Source organism: Ciconia boyciana, chromosome 4 (assembly GCF_034638445.1).
Source record: "Ciconia boyciana chromosome 4, ASM3463844v1, whole genome shotgun sequence".
NCBI classification, from domain to species: Eukaryota; Metazoa; Chordata; class Aves; order Ciconiiformes; family Ciconiidae; genus Ciconia; species Ciconia boyciana.
In genome coordinates this window covers 7,711,888-7,730,594 of record NC_132937.1, presented here as the reverse complement: position 1 = coordinate 7,730,594, position 18,707 = coordinate 7,711,888, and the positions used below count along the sequence as shown (strand labels likewise).

The following is an 18,707-nucleotide window of genomic DNA, read 5'->3' as shown; positions in this document are numbered from 1 at the left end:
CCCACTGATGGTTACTGCTTGTGCAAGGAGTGGGGGGGAGCACACCGCCACACTCCGCCCCGTAACTATAGTCAATTCATCTTACCTTCACAGAGTGGTGGTACGGTCAATTCTTGCCTCTGTGCCATAAATAGTATATTGATAGTTTGTGCGCTTATAGATCCACGGTAAGTAGACAGTGAAGCACTGCTATTTCTTATGCGTTAAAAATTAAACGCATTGTTAAAAATTTAAAAAAAAAAATAATGTAAAAAGCACCTGTTATCACTCTTCTACACCGGTTAGCTTTTCAAAGGTTTGGTATAGGGACTGGTCATCTGACATGCAGTTTTACAATGTACTGAACTCTGTTTCTGACACCTCTCGTGTTCGATCTAGCAATCATGAAAATAAATGGTGAGTTGGGCCACATTGATCAGACATAATAGCCCATTCTTGGGAGACGGAAGGGATTATTTCACATCAGGTCGCAGAGCCAGTCCAACTCCTGCATGGCTACAGGTCTGCTAGATCTGACATGAGAAATATCAGCAGTGTATATAGCCTCGGCCGAGGGAACTCTACCTTCCATAGCAACCTGCCACATGGATAAGAAGTGATATGAAACTGTGATTAAAACTGAAATGGAGGCAGTTATTTTTAAGTAGGGCTTATATTAATAAGGGAGCACTCAGACTTGCTTTGCTCTCCAGCTGAGAGCAGAGTTTGGTGCCTTTCTTCACAGGTCAGTGTCTAAGACACTGGGAGGTGTCAGCATCCTCAGGGCTAGGGACTTCAACTGCCACCGCATGAAAATCAATCATTCAAAAGCTTATTTGGCAGGACTCCAGCTATCTCGTGCACTGTATCTTTGTCTTGCAGGGACATCAGGACTGTAATGAAGACCAGCCCAACTGTCGTGGCATATTTTTTTTAAGCACTTTAAATACTGCTTGGTCCAGTATGTGGCCGGTCTTGGCAGGAGTCTCTCCTGCGGCCAAAGTTTCATGGCTGGAGAGGTTGCAACCATCTGAAAGTGGAAGGAGAGAAACTGATACGGGAAGTCCAAGCTGATTTCATTGCCCAAAGAAAGGTCATGCTGTGAAATAACACTACAGGTTATAATAAAAGTTATTCACACAATGCTGGGAGGCCTGGCAAGCTTGTCATAATTCTGCTAGCCAGAAAATGATTGCTTGCTGCAAGGGGCAAATAAATGGGGGGGAGGGCTGGTGTCCAATGACCAACAGACTTAGGAAGAACAATCTAAAAAGACTTAAAATAATAAATAAAAGATTGCTTTGTATCACTGCATTCTTGGCCACAAAACTAATACAGTTTATGGCTCTTGTGCTGCTTTGTGAACTTCTATGTTATCTGGTAACACATCACATGCAGCTGGAAATCACAACAAATAAGCCACATGGTGACTCCATTCTGAAGTCCCTGAGGCAAGAGTCCCTGTAGCTGTACTTCAGATCTGAACTGTGATAGGAATTAAAATGGTTCAATAATGTAATGCAGTAATGGAACTTGGCTTTACTGATAAGATGAGGGAACTGGGAAGGCAGGAGGTTCTCACTGGGAAATGTTAATAGTCTGGGTGAAAGATGAGACTTCTCACGCAGCTGTGACATGCATCTATCTGGATGCAGGAGAAACAGAGAACTGGGATTGCCTGGCTAGCAGTGGGGCCATGCAGGTGCCAGTCTTTAGGTCTAGCCTACACTACTGCCGTCTGAGACAAGGATAAGCCAAGAAACATTTGAGTGACAAAAGTCAAGAGCCTGTGAGGGTGCAAGTCACAGTGGTTAGAGCACTGGAGTGAGTGGGGCCAGGGGTTGGCACATCTGCAGTGTGACAGGCAAGGGACTCCCAGAAGGAAGAAGCAACGTGGCACTACGCCACCAACTGCAACATCCCAGTGTCACGCTCTAGGGGTGTGCTGTTTTCTGTGGTTTTGACTTACTTGCTCCAGCCTGTAAGGAGAAAAACGTCACATGGAAAGACTTCCTGTTTGGTACAGTCTGGTAGCCATGACGCAAGATAAAAGAAAGCTGTTTTATCAGAGACAAGCAGTTCAGAGTTGGCCCATCAGTCTCCTTCTCCCCCAAGGACCTGGCAGTGTGGAGACTGGCAAAGACGCGACAGGTACTGAAAATGAGTGGCCTCTCCTAGGACTCAGGGAGGCATCAGAGAATGAGAGGAAGAACTGATGAGGAATGCCACATCACTAATTCAAGTTAATAATCTCTAAGATTAATTTATGCAGGTTCAACGGGCACGGAAATCACCATCTGAAACACCGTTGCTGACATCTGATTTATCAAGCACTCCTCCTTGAAGCACAAGGATGCCATTTCATCCAGCTGCTGCCGATGGGCCCGAATTACAGCCTGTCTGATTAACATAAAATATACCACTGGTTACACAGCCTGCTGTGCTACCTATAATTACCATTGGCCTCAATAAACCTTTAAGAAGGAGAAATACCCCAGAGGAAGCCTTGCTGTCCTGTAGTCCCTGGCATTCAGAAAGCGCACACCAGTGCTCCTTGAAGTGCAGTGGACTGCACTGGTTTGGGGTTAAAGATGACCTTGATGACTGAGGATTGCTCAGAGAGGAGTGCCCACAGCCTCTCATTAGCATAGGCAGCACAGGGACACATACTGCTTTTTATCACAGGGAAATCTAGGAGCAAAAAAGTTGTCTAATTAATTGGTGAAATGGCTTACAACCACGAGGCTGTAAGTCATTTTGGTGAAAAACAGGCAGAGCGGGAAGGCAGTGCTGTTGTTCATTCCTCTGAGCAAGTTTCTCTGACCAACAATATATTTCCAGTCACATGAATGCAGTCCAGTCCTTGGGAGCTGACAGTGGCAGCTCATAGGACTTTGAAGCTTTACATCTACATCTTCAGTGACTGCCCAGGCACTCTAGCTGTTTTTCTTTCCATAGGGATGGAACAGCTATCACCTGCTTCTTGATGGGAGATTTTGATATATTTTAGGTACTTAACAGCTTATAGGAATCCAATTAGTTACTGAGAGCTGCAGTTTGTATTATAATATTCATTCCTCTAGCATTATCCTAGGAAGCTCTAATAGAATAATTGGCTTCCTGTGAGACTTTAAAATATCATGAAATAACAGGCAATCATATATTTATAAGATAATGACTATAAATTATCATTAATCTTATTAAATAATTATTTCATGGATTGTTTTCCCATCGGTTTTTAAAGTACATACGAGTATGATATACAAATAAAGGCAAATGTATTGTGTCTAGAATTTCTAAGCTTCATGACAAACTTCAGTGACGAGCAAGACTTACTGTGCCTTTTCTAGGGCTTCCCTCTACCATTTTCCCATCTCTGATGTAGCACTTGGAGACCTGCTGTTGGACATGCCTGAGGAGCTCTTTGCATTTGCTAATGGCTTATTATCTTTGGTTGCAGATCCTGAATCCGCAGCAAAAGTCTCTTGTGTAAAAATACTCTGCATTAACTTGTTTTTTAGCAACCCTATTTCCTCATTGCTGAACGATGACATGGCAGGGTCTTCAGAATGACTGAAGTCCTCATTCCTCAGTCCTGACTTGGGCTGCAACAGCGGGCTGCAACAGCAGGCTGCTTTCCTGAGAGGGGGACTAGACTGTGTAATCCACATTTCCCACACTGAGAAAGCATGGTGCACCTGAAAAATAGCTCTTTTCAGGTATATCAGCATTTATTTCCTGAGCCATGGGCTCAACACTGGGTCCTTGATTTGAGTTAGATTTTCCTGAATTACCAGTATTATCTTTAACATCAGCATCACGCTGTAGTCTAGCAGTGTAGTCTAACAGGAGCTGGTGGAAGGCCGAGGCTTACGTAAAGCTGATAAGGGGGATTCAGGCTGGAAAGCAGAACGTCTAAACAAGAATTACTGTCCTTGGGAGTAAAGCACATCCTGGAGAAATATGTAAGCTAATTAAGATATGGTCACCTCTTGCCTCTGTGCCATAAATAGTATATTGATAGTTTGTGCGCTTATAGATCCACGGTAAGTAGACAGTGAAGCACTGCTATTTGTTATGCGTTAATTTGTATGTTTTGGGTGGTTGAAGTTGGGTTATTTGTTTTATCATGTACCAAACCTTTATATACAATATAATTATAAGCAATAGACACATTAATATTAGAGTTAGTAAAATCACAACTGGGTGAAGCATAAGATTAAACGCTCCCATTGCTGTCGGTGACCATCCAAGAAGAGTTTCCCACCAATGGTGTTCTCCATCCTTCTTCACTCTTTCCAAGACATGGTGTACCTCTTCTGCATCATGACGAACGGTGATCAGAGTTTTGCGTCCATTGTTTCGGATGCGTTCTAGCAGTTGACACAGGTCATTGTGTTGTAGTTTCTTCACCAATGTAAGATTCATTCCGATGGGGGTAGGCAATAAATCTCGACTCAATGTATAGTTAGATTGTAACAATTGATAAGGCGTAACAGGAGCTGAATAATTGAAGTCACATCCCACAATTTCAGTAAAGTTACAAACACAAATATTTGAGCAATTGCTTATATCTACAGTAACGTTATCTACGAATATAAAATCACAAAGGGTTCTCATACAAACACATCCTTTTCCAATATACACAAGTACAGTTTCAGGGGCTTCATCGGGTTGTATTTCAAAATGACAAACATTTTGTTCAGTGTCAAGACAAATGTCTTGGGCTTTGATGGTGTTACTCTCACAAATAAATCCTTGTTGTTCCCGTACAACGCATGCGTTAACATCAACAGTTTGCCATTTGTTTCCGTTTTGTTGGGCCCACACTCTATGTTCTAATGGATAGAGTACAGTTCCATTGTGATTTAATCCTAACGCAATGATTGGGTATATGGCGTATACCGAAGCATTGTGTATTGTTAAGACAAAAGCTGTGGCCTTATTGTTGATTGGGTCATAAGTGAAATTGACTAAATACCACCAGGATTGGAATTCTTTCTCAAATTTAGTTGCGTTATCCCAAATTACCTTTCGAATTTCAGTGGGTAAGGTGCCCTCTTCACCTTCTCTTATAATTGCTGATACCATAGATTGCATCCACAGTCGAGCTTGGATACAACTAAGAGCTAGAGAAACATTGGTTTGGGCTACACCAAGTGCATCCACAATCAGTTGGTGGTCCCTTTCATTAATTCTTTCCCACTGAGGTAATATATCAGATAAGAGCCATTGGTTAGTTCCCAATGCTAATAGAGAAGACCGCAATGGGTGTTCTAATTTGTTTAAATCACTTCTTGTTGTGCTCAGTTTGTTTACAAGTACTTCGGCATCTATACTATTTAAGACTCCCAATCCTGTCCCTATGATACCGGTCACATCTCTCTTTGTTCGTCTTGGAGAGGTGAGGGTTCGCCCATGTAACCATGCTAACCATCCTGCATAGGACGTACCTAGGAATGGTGAACAGGTCGGTTTGATTGCAGACATATTAATTTGCATCAGTAGTTCTACTCGTTTAAGAGACCATGATGGATTAAATAACACTTGTTGTTGGCCTGTATTTTTGATCACATACGGTCCAACTTCAGAAATCTGTGGGGATAGAATTTTCTTATCCTTTACAGTCAAGGCGGATGTTGTTGTACTAGGCTCAGTAATGTCTATTTTAAATTTAAAGAATAGTCCCACGCTATGGTGAGCCCAGAGGCAGACTACAAAACCAGGTTGTACTAAGGTAAAATTGTACCAACAGTCCAGTCTTTCAAAGGCGCAAAGTTTTGTATCTTTGGCTATTGGGTTTGATGTAATGTTGTACACAGAAATCTGAGATGCCTTCTCATGGGTAGACCCATTGATCATCCGGCATCCTATTTTAATTTCTTTCCCTGCTGTTCCTCGGAGTCAGGGAACTTTATCATCAGCTTCATCTTTATCCCAGCTCCATTCGTTTTCTAAGTATGTTTCAGTTCTGTGCATGACCAGGGTGGAAAGCTTTAAATCTCCCTTACTAGAGTGTATTCCTACACTTCCAGTGTACTTAACACGAGCTTGAGACCATGGCCACTCTAGGGTTCTTTGACCACAGGCTAAGAGGAGCAGCATTGTTAGGGTTTGGAACAGTAACACAAACACAGCATTTCCGTCTGCCATCCTGTGGGGTGCTGTAAGAGAAAACAGAGACTTGTTTCGGTGGGGACAGTCCGAACAGGTTACCCCGTTAAGAAGAAGGAAAAATCCATCATGCACTAATTCTGTGTTTTGCACCACTGCTATCAGTAGCTTCCCAGGCAAGTGGGCCACGAGGTTTAATTAAAGTCATAGGCACAGTACCGATGGATGGTAAGTTGACCATCACAGGCTGTCCTGGCTGTAATGTCATTGGATACTCTCTTTTCCTAGTAGGTGGAGCGCTAAGCTCAGTTTTTACAAAGAACGCTCGGCTTACAGGGCTTCCAGTAGGCCCATATCGATTATTTAATTGATGGAGTACTTTGGGAAGTCTCGTATCCCATTGAGCTTCCTGTGGTTTGAGACTCCTTTTCAATAAGCCATTAGCTCTTTCTACCATCCCATTTGATTGAGGGTAGTATGGGGTGTGGAATACCCATCTAATTCCCTCTTGTTTTGCCCAGTCTTGCACTTCCTTACACGAAAAGTGTGAGCCATTATCACTCTGGATAACATCGGGAGTAGGTAGATTTGAGAACCAAAATGATAGCCCTCGCACTGTATTTCGCCCATCGGCTTTCTGACATTTAGTCGCCATAAGCAAGCCGGAGACTACTTCCACTCCTGTGAGGATGTATCGATATCCTGCAGAGGATTTGAATGGTCCGATATAATCAATTTGCCATGTAGACCATAAAGCTTTCCCTTCACTGATATGTAAAGGTGGTGCTTTAGCAGGATGATCTGCTTGTAATTTTAATCTACACTGGGGACATTCTGTAAGAACAGTTTCACAAGATTTTCTGTTTATAGGCCAGCCTTTACTCTGTGCAGCAAAGTAAAGTGCTTCTTTACCTGTGTGGCCTAGGCTTTGATGTAACCATTCTCCCAATCGATACCACTCAGGATTTAAGGTGATTTTCCTAATTTTAGTTAGCTCATCTACCTTTTGATTCCACTTTGTGGCTGGTTGATTATCTTTAGCATGAGCTTTTACCCATCCCATCTTGAAAGGTGTTTTCCTGGCTATATCTAGTAATAATTGCCAATCTTTGTTTCTCCAAACTGGGGATCTATTTACTTCCCAATTCAAGGTTTCCCACTGACAGAGCCACTGTGTGGCACCGGCCCACACAGCATAGGAGTCTACATATATGATTTTTGCTCCATTCTGTGCTGCCAAAACAACTGCTCTTATTTCTCCTACTTGTGCACTGCCTTCACCTTCTTCTACTACTTGTTTGCCGGTGGTAACGTCTAATGCAACGGCCTTATATTGCCATTTACCATTTACCCTTTTTGCTGAAGCATCTGTAAACCAAATGTTTTCTGTTGGTGTACCCTCAGTGAGGTGGTGCATCCAGAATGGGTGAAGGTTTAAAAGGTTGTTGTAACGCTAAAGGGTCTGTGTTTATGGGCATCTGCAATTTGGAAACCTTAGTGTGTCCTTCAGTTAGTTGCATATTTTCTGCAACTCCTGTTAGGTAGGCATACCATTTTTGGACAGTGGGTTTTTGTGCAACTCCTTCGGGGGGAGCAGTCCCCTTTAGGATTGCTTCTAGTAAATTAAATGGTCCTCTAGTTTGCACAGGTTGTCCCTGATGTATTTTCTCAACTTGTTTAACTGCTCGGACAAACGATAAAAGTCCCTTTTCCCATTCAGAGTATCATTGTTCTGTTTCTTTAAATGCAGTTGAGCTAAACAATAAAGGTCTTTTTGGTCCATCGGGCCCAGTTTGGAACAGGTTACAGTAAGTAGCATGTTCGGCGAAACCCCATTCGGCTATAATAGGGTCATGGGGGTGTACTGGTCCCAGTGCCTGATATGTTTTTAACTCTTCAGTTAGAGTTTTGACCGCCTCTTTATGTTCTAATTTCCACTCCCAGGGTTTGCCTTTCCGTAAGAGTGAGTATAAGGGACGGAAATGATAGAAAATCCAGGTGCATGCTTCCTCCAATATCCTAAAGTTCCCATTAATTGTTGTAACTCCTTCCTTGATTGGGGCATTTGCAGCTCTTCGATTTTTCTTAAGGTATCTGGAGGAATCACTGCACTGTCTGCTATCCATCAAGTACCTAAAAATTTTACTTCTTTACTTGCACATCCTGGAGAAATATGTAAGCTAATTAAGATGTTTTGGGAACCATCTGAAACAACTAGTAGAAGTGTGATAAGAAGCACCCTCACGCGAGCTATCCTCGCTATAATACTAAAAGTCACACCCCTCAAGCTGGAGACCCTGGCCCAAGCAGAGACCCCTCACCTTTGAGCATGCGCAGAATATTAAAGTAGCACTGTAGCTTTAAGCTGAAATAAGAGACACGTAGACCAATAGAAAACTGCTTTGTGTAATTACTTATGCATATGCATAACTAGACTGTATAAATACTGTACCTGTATGACCGAACTTTGTGCTAGCTTTGTGGAGCTACCACCTAGCACCCATCCCTGCGCAGACATGAAATAAAATACCTCTGCCCTGTGTGTATATTGGCGTCTCGCACACCGGGTAAACGACCTCACACCTGTGGGATAACAGTTTTTGGCGACCCAGATGGGACTGAGCTGACAGCCTTGCCCGGTTCGTCTTGCCGCATCCAAGGGGAGAAGAGACCTGAGTGGACTCCGGCGCGCACCGACCTGTCGACCGGGGACTCCTTCAGCTCCTCTCCTGCAGTCGGGCGGTAAGCGACACAACGGTGCAACGCTACTGAAAAGAGGTATTTTTTTGGGATATGAGAAAAGGGGCTAAGGGCAAGATGTCTCAGGAAGCAGGCACCATCTGTTCTGTTCTGGGCTCTGCATAAGATGGCATCAGGAAAGATACGCGGCAGCAGCATAGTTCTGTTTGTTTCTACACGCTGTTCTGTTCTGAGTAATGAAGGGAGACGTCCCTCGTTCTGGTTTGTGTAGAAACACTGGGTTTTTCGGTACCGATATGGGTGCTGCTGCTTCCCAGGAGGCACCCCTTTGCTCTCCTCTAGGATGCATCCTGAAGAATTGGAAGAAATTTGGGGGGGGATCCCATGACTAAAATTAAGCTAAAACGATATTGTAATCAATGGTGGCCACAATATCAATTGGAAGATGGTGAAAAATAGCCTGAGAATGGATCCTTGAAATATAGCACTATACTGCAATTAATGTTGTTTTGTAAGGGAAGTGAAAAATGGGATGAAATACCTTATGTGGATATGTTTTTTGCATTAAGAAATGACTGGGATATTAAGAAGAAATGTGGTTTAGTGGATTCTAAACATCAGATTGGAATATATGCGTTAAAACAGAAAAAGGGAAAATCTTGTTGTATTGCATCGGAAAATTCAGAAGAGGATATTCAGCTGTTGGTGGCTCCCCCAAAACAGCCGGAATCCAATAGCTCAAGTGATAATGGAGTTGTGAGTGTTGTGAGTCCTGTCTCTAAAAGAACAAGGGGACAGCTAATTCAAGCTCCCCTGAGACAGGCTGTAGGGCCTGAAGGAACACCGGTGTATGTACACGTGCCTTTTACTACATCTGATTTATTAAACTGGAAAAAAGGCAGTTGGATCCTATCGAAACAATCCAGAAGGAATGTATAGTACTGTTAAAACTGTAATGATGACTCATAATCCTAACTGGGGAGATGTACAGGCTCTCCTAGAATATTTGTTTACCACTGAGGAGAGAAGAACGATTTTAGAGAAGGCTAGAGAAGGACTAACTCAAGAACATGGGGGGGTGCCTAATACCAATATGTACCTCCCAAAAGAGGATCCGGGGTGGGATCCAAACACAAGTGGAGGATTACAAAGGGTAAAGGAATATCAAAAGTTAATTTTGTATGGGATTCAACATGGAGTGCAAAAGCCTAAGAATTTATCTAAACTATATGAAGTAAGGCAGGGGATAAGGAAACCCCGTCAGCCTTCTATGAGAGACTGTGTGAAGTAGCTTGAAAATGGACTGATCTGGATCCAGAAGATGATAGCAATTCAAAGTTATTTAACATGCTGTTTATTGGTCAAGCGGCGGCAGATATAAGAAAAAGTTACAAAAGGTAGAGGGTGCGGATGGAATGACAATCTCACAGTTATTATCAATCGCATATAAGGTGTATAAAGTTTCCCCAGCCGATCCTCTGGTTCCAGTCAAGCTGGGGAATGAAATAATAGATTTTTTAATTGATAGTGGAGCCACACATTCTGTAGTAACTAGCTGTAGGGGACCCTTAAGTAGAACTAAAATAAGCGTTGTTGGTGCAACAGGGAAAAAGACTTTAAGGCCGTTTTTACAGCCTATGGAATGTTCAATTGGAAATACTAAATTAACTCATGAATTCCTTTATATGTCAGAATGCCCCTTACCATTGCTTGGACGGGATTTACTTTGTAAACCGAATGCACAACTAACTTTTTCTGAAGACTCCATTCAGTTGCATATTCCTCCAGAGACTGCCTGGAAAGCCCAGATATGTTTGTTAACCGAGAAAGATCCTAATGAAGAAATGAATATTCCAGAGGAAGTACCGAATGCGGTCACACCTCTGGGTGTGGGCATCGAAGATACCTGGACGAGCGAAGAACGCGACCCCGGTAAAGATTGAACTGAAACCAGGAGCTCAACCGGTAAGAAAGAAACGATACCCCATCAAGCTGGAGGCCCGAAAAGGATCAGAACCTATAATAAGCCCTTTTTTAGAACATGGATTGTTACGGGAGTGTCAATCGGAATTGAATACTCCCATCCTACCTGTAAAGAAGCCCCATTCTTCTGAATATAGACTGGTACAGGACTTACGAGAAATTAATGCAAGGACAGTAGATGTAGATGCTGTAGATGCTGTAACATCTGAAACAACTAGTAGAAGTGTGATAAGAAGCACCCTCATGTGAACTACCCTCATTAGCATGCGCAGAATATTAAAGTAGCACTGTAGCTTTAAGTTGAAATAACAGACATGTAGACCAATAGAAAACTGCTTTGTGTAATTACTTATGCATATGCATAACTAGACTGTATAAATACTGTACCTGTATGACCGAACTTTGTGCTAGCTTTGTGGAGCTACCACCTAGCACCCATCCCTGCGCAGACATGAAATAAAATACCTCTGCCCTGTGTGTATATTGGCGTCTCGCACACCGGGTAAACGACCTCACACCTGTGGGATAACAGTTTTTGGCGACCCAGATGGGACTGAGCTGACAGCCTTGCCCGGTTCGTCTTGCCGCATCCAAGGGGGAGAAGAGACCTGAGTGGACTCCGGCGCGCACCGACCTGTCGACCGGGGACTCCTTCAGCTCCTCTCCTGCAGTCGGGCGGTAAGCGACACAACGGTGCAACGCTACTGAAAAGAGGTATTTTTTTGGGATATGAGAAAAGGGGCTAAGGGCAAGATGTCTCAGGAAGCAGGCACCATCTGTTCTGTTCTGGGCTCTGCATAAGATGGCATCAGGAAAGATACGCGGCAGCAGCATAGTTCTGTTTGTTTCTACACGCTGTTCTGTTCTGAGTAATGAAGGAGACGTCCCTCGTTCTGGTTTGTGTAGAAACACTGGGTTTTTCGGTACCGATATGGGTGCTGCTGCTTCCCAGGAGGCACCCCTTTGCTCTCCTCTAGGATGCATCCTGAAGAATTGGAAGAAATTTGGGGGGGGATCCCATGACTAAAATTAAGCTAAAACGATATTGTAATCAATGGTGGCCACAATATCAATTGGAAGATGGTGAAAAATAGCCTGAGAATGGATCCTTGAAATATAGCACTATACTGCAATTAATGTTGTTTTGTAAGGGAAGTGAAAAATGGGATGAAATACCTTATGTGGATATGTTTTTTGCATTAAGAAATGACTGGGATATTAAGAAGAAATGTGGTTTAGTGGATTCTAAACATCAGATTGGAATATATGCGTTAAAACAGAAAAAGGGAAAATCTTGTTGTATTGCATCGGAAAATTCAGAAGAGGATATTCAGCTGTTGGTGGCTCCCCCAAAACAGCCGGAATCCAATAGCTCAAGTGATAATGGAGTTGTGAGTGTTGTGAGTCCTGTCTCTAAAAGAACAAGGGGACAGCTAATTCAAGCTCCCCTGAGACAGGCTGTAGGGCCTGAAGGAACACCGGTGTATGTACACGTGCCTTTTACTACGTCTGATTTATTAAACTGGAAAAAAGGCAGTTGGATCCTATCGAAACAATCCAGAAGGAATGTATAGTACTGTTAAAACTGTAATGATGACTCATAATCCTAACTGGGGAGATGTACAGGCTCTCCTAGAATATTTGTTTACCACTGAGGAGAGAAGAACGATTTTAGAGAAGGCTAGAGAAGGACTAACTCAAGAACATGGGGGGGTGCCTAATACCAATATGTACCTCCCAAAAGAGGATCCGGGGTGGGATCCAAACACAAGTGGAGGATTACAAAGGGTAAAGGAATATCAAAAGTTAATTTTGTATGGGATTCAACATGGAGTGCAAAAGCCTAAGAATTTATCTAAACTATATGAAGTAAGACAGGGGGATAAGGAAACCCCGTCAGCCTTCTATGAGAGACTGTGTGAAGTAGCTTGAAAATGGACTGATCTGGATCCAGAAGATGATAGCAATTCAAAGTTATTTAACATGCTGTTTATTGGTCAAGCGGCGGCAGATATAAGAAAAAAGTTACAAAAGGTAGAGGGTGCGGATGGAATGACAATCTCACAGTTATTATCAATCGCATATAAGGTGTATAAAGTTTCCCCAGCCGATCCTCTGGTTCCAGTCAAGCTGGGGAATGAAATAATAGATTTTTTAATTGATAGTGGAGCCACACATTCTGTAGTAACTAGCTGTAGGGGACCCTTAAGTAGAACTAAAATAAGCGTTGTTGGTGCAACAGGGAAAAAGACTTTAAGGCCGTTTTTACAGCCTATGGAATGTTCAATTGGAAATACTAAATTAACTCATGAATTCCTTTATATGTCAGAATGCCCCTTACCATTGCTTGGACGGGATTTACTTTGTAAACCGAATGCACAACTAACTTTTTCTGAAGACTCCATTCAGTTGCATATTCCTCCAGAGACTGCCTGGAAAGCCCAGATATGTTTGTTAACCGAGAAAGATCCTAATGAAGAAATGAATATTCCAGAGGAAGTACCGAATGCGGTCACACCTCTGGGTGTGGGCATCGAAGATACCTGGACGAGCGAAGAACGCGACCCCGGTAAAGATTGAACTGAAACCAGGAGCTCAACCGGTAAGAAAGAAACGATACCCCATCAAGCTGGAGGCCCGAAAAGGATCAGAACCTATAATAAGCCCTTTTTTAGAACATGGATTGTTACGGGAGTGTCAATCGGAATTGAATACTCCCATCCTACCTGTAAAGAAGCCCCATTCTTCTGAATATAGACTGGTACAGGACTTACGAGAAATTAATGCAAGGACAGTAGATGTAGATGCTGTAGATGCTGTAACATCTGAAACAACTAGTAGAAGTGTGATAAGAAGCACCCTCATGTGAACTACCCTCATTAGCATGCGCAGAATATTAAAGTAGCACTGTAGCTTTAAGTTGAAATAACAGACATGTAGACCAATAGAAAACTGCTTTGTGTAATTACTTAGGCATATGCATAACTGGACTGTATAAATACTGTACCTGTATGACCGAACTTTGCGCTAGCTTTGTAGAGTTACCATCTAGCACCCATCTCTGCAGACATGAAATAAAATACCTCTGCCCTGTGTGTATATTGGCGTCTTGCACACCGGGTAAACGACCTCACACTTGTGGGACTACAACACTGTCTGCCACCTAAGTATTCTTTGCACGTTGAGTTATTGAGAAACAAACCACCCTCTCTCTCTCCCCTGGAGCCCGTGGATTCAGCTGCGCATGTTTCTGTCAGGTCACGTCCAACAAATAAACTGTGAATGACTCCTTGCTTTGATGAACCTGACCCCAGAAGGCAGCAGCATGTCTTCACATCACAGCAGGTGGGTGAAAGCTACTTGTCCCCTGTTTGTGGGGAACACAGCAGGGCACAATGTCTTCCACCACGACACATTTGCTCCCCCAGTTCCAGCATGCTGTCTGTCAGAGCTCTGCTTCTCATACACTGCCAGCCCTCTTCCTCAAACCTTTTCTGGGAGCCATGTATGTTCCTGTCCGAGATCTGCTTCACACAGGGGGACTTCTCTTGGTTAGAAGACACTCTCTCTGTATCACTTGTTTCCTCGTAGTCAGGAATGGATATCGTGAGAGGGACCATTAGCTCAGAAGTGAATTCTGAGGAACAAGAGGAAGATCCACAATGGTTAACTCCATTTTTTCAAGCTTTCCATTTTACATCTCCTGCAAGGGCAGCCTGTCTATCCAAAGTGGATTCTTCCTTCTCTTCATGCTGGAGGTCTATCTCTTTGCACTCTGGAGTTCCCAATTTCAGTACAGGAGAAACATATGAGTCTGAAGCATCCTTTTCTGGAGTTAAGGTAGCTTCACTGGAGTAAATGAGACATCTGTGTTTGGATTTGTACTGTTTGTGATCAGCTAGGAAATCTTTGCCATTTTTCCAGTTACAAGCAGGATCTTCCTGCAGGCAGTAAGGTTTTTCTGCAGTATTGCTTGGAGAGGACTCAATAGTTAAGTCATAGCTCCAATCTGATGGAGTTTTGCTGCAGCCTGCATTTTTAATGGATTCCTCTGTCTTTGGGCTGCCCTCACTACAATCCCAGCTGTCATCTAGTTCATGTTCTTGCATGGGTATTGCATATTTAAAAACTAAATCCTGTCGCTTTTGGCCTTTTTGCTCTTCTTCAGTTCCTTGTTCTCTTTGATGAAGGGAAAATGAATGTTGACTGCATTTGTTGGTGTTTCATGCTCTTTTGACTACAGACAAGTGAGAAAGAATCTTCACTGAAATCACTGTCATCCAGATCTTCCAGCTGCATCCCCTCTTTGCTCTGTACTTCTGTGGGAGTAAGGCTCAGCTCCTGCTTCACTTGAATCTCCTGGGGCTTGTATTGCGTTAAAAACCTCTCAAGAGGTTGATAGTTCAATTTTTGCTGTAGAATAGGTGGCTGCTGAAACCGCTGGTGATAAAGACATAAATGCTCTTCCCTTTCCTTCTGAAATGGAGGCAGAGTTGTCCAGGTTTCAACACATTGTTTAGCAAAGGTGTTTCCCCATTCCTGTCTGCCATCGGAAGGCAGATTTCCATCTCCAAAGGAAAAATCATATCTAGAAACAAGCTGTTTCTGAACAGGTTGCACTGTCTGGACTTTCAGGCACTGGACAGGTGGTCTGTCTTGCATATACTTGTCTCTCTGACCACTCTCATTTGTTTCTGCCGTGGCAGCATTTTTGATTATGAAATCCTTTGCAGTGGGGTTCTTTTCAGAGTGGGGGGACAGATCATCAGTTTTCTTCTTCAGGGGATGTGCTATCCGTAGGACTCCCTTAACTGGGCTAGCATGGTGGAACCATGGTGAGCTGGGATTTCCTTTGTAGGCATGTCCTTTGTTGATTCCACTGGGGGTAGAGGTAAAAGGGACACTCGGTGGCTGGAGTGCTGCAGGACATGCCTTTGTTTTTGTAGCACTTGAGGGATGCTGGAGGCCTAGCTTCACTTTCTTTGGGGAGCTCTTTTCCCCAGGTGGCAAAGAGGGAGAGTTTTGGACGCATTTTGGAGATAGGTTTCCAGCTGTCCAACGCCTGTTTGTGACAGGGGTAGAACGTTTAATCCCTTTCTTCAGCTCTTTGACCCTGTAAATGAGGCTGGCTTTAGAAGATGTCATGCTTTCAGATAAATAACAGTGTCTTCAGAAGAAACTAATCCGGACCTGCATTAGGACTCCCAGATTTAGCAAAGCCTTTTGAATTGTTTGTACATGAGTGATAACATCTTGCTTTGGGTGTGTTGACTCAAAAATTAGGAACTTGGAAACGGGCCCTTGGGTATTTTTCTAAGCAATTGGATAATGTCAGCAAGGGATGGTTGCGAGCTGTGGCAGCAACTGTACTCTTAGTCCAAGAAGCAAGGAAATTAACCATGGGGCAGAAAATTCCGGTTTATGTCCCACATATGGTAATTTCTGTCTTGGAGCAAAAAGGGGAGCATTGGCTGTCCCCAAGCCGCATGCTCAAATACCAGGTCATTCTCTTGGAACAGGATGATGTGGAGCTTAAAACTACAACAGCAGTGAACCCAGCAATGTTTTTGAGCTCAGAAATGGGTGAGTCTTTACACCATGATTGTTTGCAAACTATTGAACAGGTATATTCTAGCAGACAGGACCTGACGGATGAACCGCTGCCTAATCCTGATTTGGAGCTGTTTACGGATGGAAGCAGTTTTGTCCGAGATGGAAAATGAATGGTGGGGTATGCTGTGGTTACCACCACCCAAGTGATGAAAGGTGAAGCTCTCCCTGTGAATACATCAGCACAGAAAGCAGATTCACACACATGGAGCTATCTGGAAGGAAAGAGGACTGTTGTCAGCTCAAGGATCGCCCATTAAATACAAGGAAGAAATTCTCCAAGTCCTCCAGGACATCCAGCAGCCCAAGGAAGTAGCGGTAATGCATTGTAAAGCACATCAATTTGGACAAACCGTGGTAAATGCGGGCAACCGATTGGCTGACAAAACTGCTAGAGAGGCAGCGGAGCAAAGCATCCTTGCCCTGGTACCAGTAAAACAGGTAAAACTTCCAACCCCGAAACCAAACTATGGTAAGTTGGATAGATTATTGGCAGAACAGTTGAGAGCAGTAGAAAATGAGGATGGTAACGCCCACCCGACAAGTTATAGTTACCCCACAAATAAAGATAAAGATAGCAGAGGAAAAACAGAGAGAAACACATGGGGGAATTGAAGCAATGATTGTGGATTTACAGAAATCAAGATTGCTGTGTGCACATCCCAAGTGCTACAGCTGCTTTGAGTGAACAAATAGATGATATGAAGAGGGTGGCACAGCAGACTCAAGGTTTAAGGAGTGAAATGCAAACAAATTGGTTAGGCCAAATTTTGGGACATTTTGGATTTTCTCTTAAAAGATGGATAACTGAGTTGTTACAGACACTAATCATTTTGATTACAGTTGTTTTGATGATTTGTTTGGTTTATCAATGTTTAAAGAAAATGTTGACACAGACAATGTCTAGGAACTCTATAGCAATTTTTAAATCAGTGATGAAGCATTGTGCACTGATGCCAGGAGAAAAGCCACCTGCTTATGTTGAGATTTGAAAGATTAGGAGTGGAAGTATTGAAAAGATGATTATTTCAAAACTTCCAAAGGGGGGAAATGCAACCAGATGTAACCAAAATGATTAGTTTGTTCTTTTGTAACTAAGCAACATAGAGATAGGAGCGGGGTAGACAATACTTTAATGTTGTGTTTGTACATCTATGGCTATGGATATGCTACTGTGCCCAAAGACAATTGGACGAGGAGTAGTATGGACATGCTGCTATGCTCCCAGTACAGCCCCAGCCCATCTTGACAATGAGTTGAGGGGTAGTTAGCATAATTGGTTTGTGTTAGAATAGGAATAAGGGTGCCAAATCATTGTTAGGGACCATGCACCATGAAGAAGGGAAGCAAGTTACATAAGCAAGGTGATATTGCACATGCCCATAAGAAGGGGTCAACTAAAGGACACACCTGTACGACCACCAAGGACCACCAGAGACCCCCACGGAAGCCCCTCGGAGTTCAAGGACGCGTGCGTAATGACCATGCAAATATGATAATTAGTTCTGGGAAATAGAATGAACCTGCATGATCATTCCGGGAAATTTGATGCATGTGTATGTAATCGGATAATATAAGCTTTGGTTGATGTAACCTGCGGTATGCACACTAGGTGGAACGATCCCCCGTGCATCCGGCGCCGTAATAAAGAATGCCTGCTTCTTAATACTACATTGGTGTTAAGGAGTTTGATTCCTGATTTCGGTGACAGTTTTGGCGACCCAGATGGGACCCTGCTTCTGGATTTCAACGGATCCGAGGGATCGCAGGACCTCCAGCCAGCACCGAGGGATTCTCAGGGAGAATCCGTCAGGTCCTGTCTGCTAGAATATACCTGTTCAATAGTTTGCAAACAATCATGGTGTAAAGACTCACCCATTTCTGAGCTCAAAAACATTGCTGGGTTCGCTGCTGTTGTAGTTTTAAGCTCCACATCATCCTGTTCCAAGAGAGTGACCTGGTATTTGAGCATGCGGCTTGGGGACAGCCAATGCCCCCCTTTTTGCTCCAAGACAGAAATTACCATATGTGGGACATAAACCGGAATTTTCTGCCCCATGGTTAATTTCCTTGCTTCTTGGACTAAGAGTACAGTTGCTGCCACAGCTCGCAACCATCCCTTGCTGACATTATCCAATTGCTTAGAAAAATACCCAAGGGCCCGTTTCCAAGTTCCTAATTTTTGAGTCAACACACCCAAAGCAAGATGTTATCACTCATGTACAAACAATTCAAAAGGCTTTGCTAAATCTGGGAGTCCTAATGCAGGTCCGGATTAGTTTCTTCTGAAGACACTGTTATTTATCTGAAAGCATGACATC

General features: G+C 43.2%; 1 pseudogene; it reads right to left on the bottom strand.

Moving 5' to 3' along the window:
* Positions 1–2,243: 2,243 nt before the first annotated feature.
* On the bottom strand, positions 2,244–15,921 carry LOC140650772 (kinesin-like protein KIF24; annotated as a pseudogene).
* Positions 15,922–18,707: the final 2,786 nt, after the last annotated feature.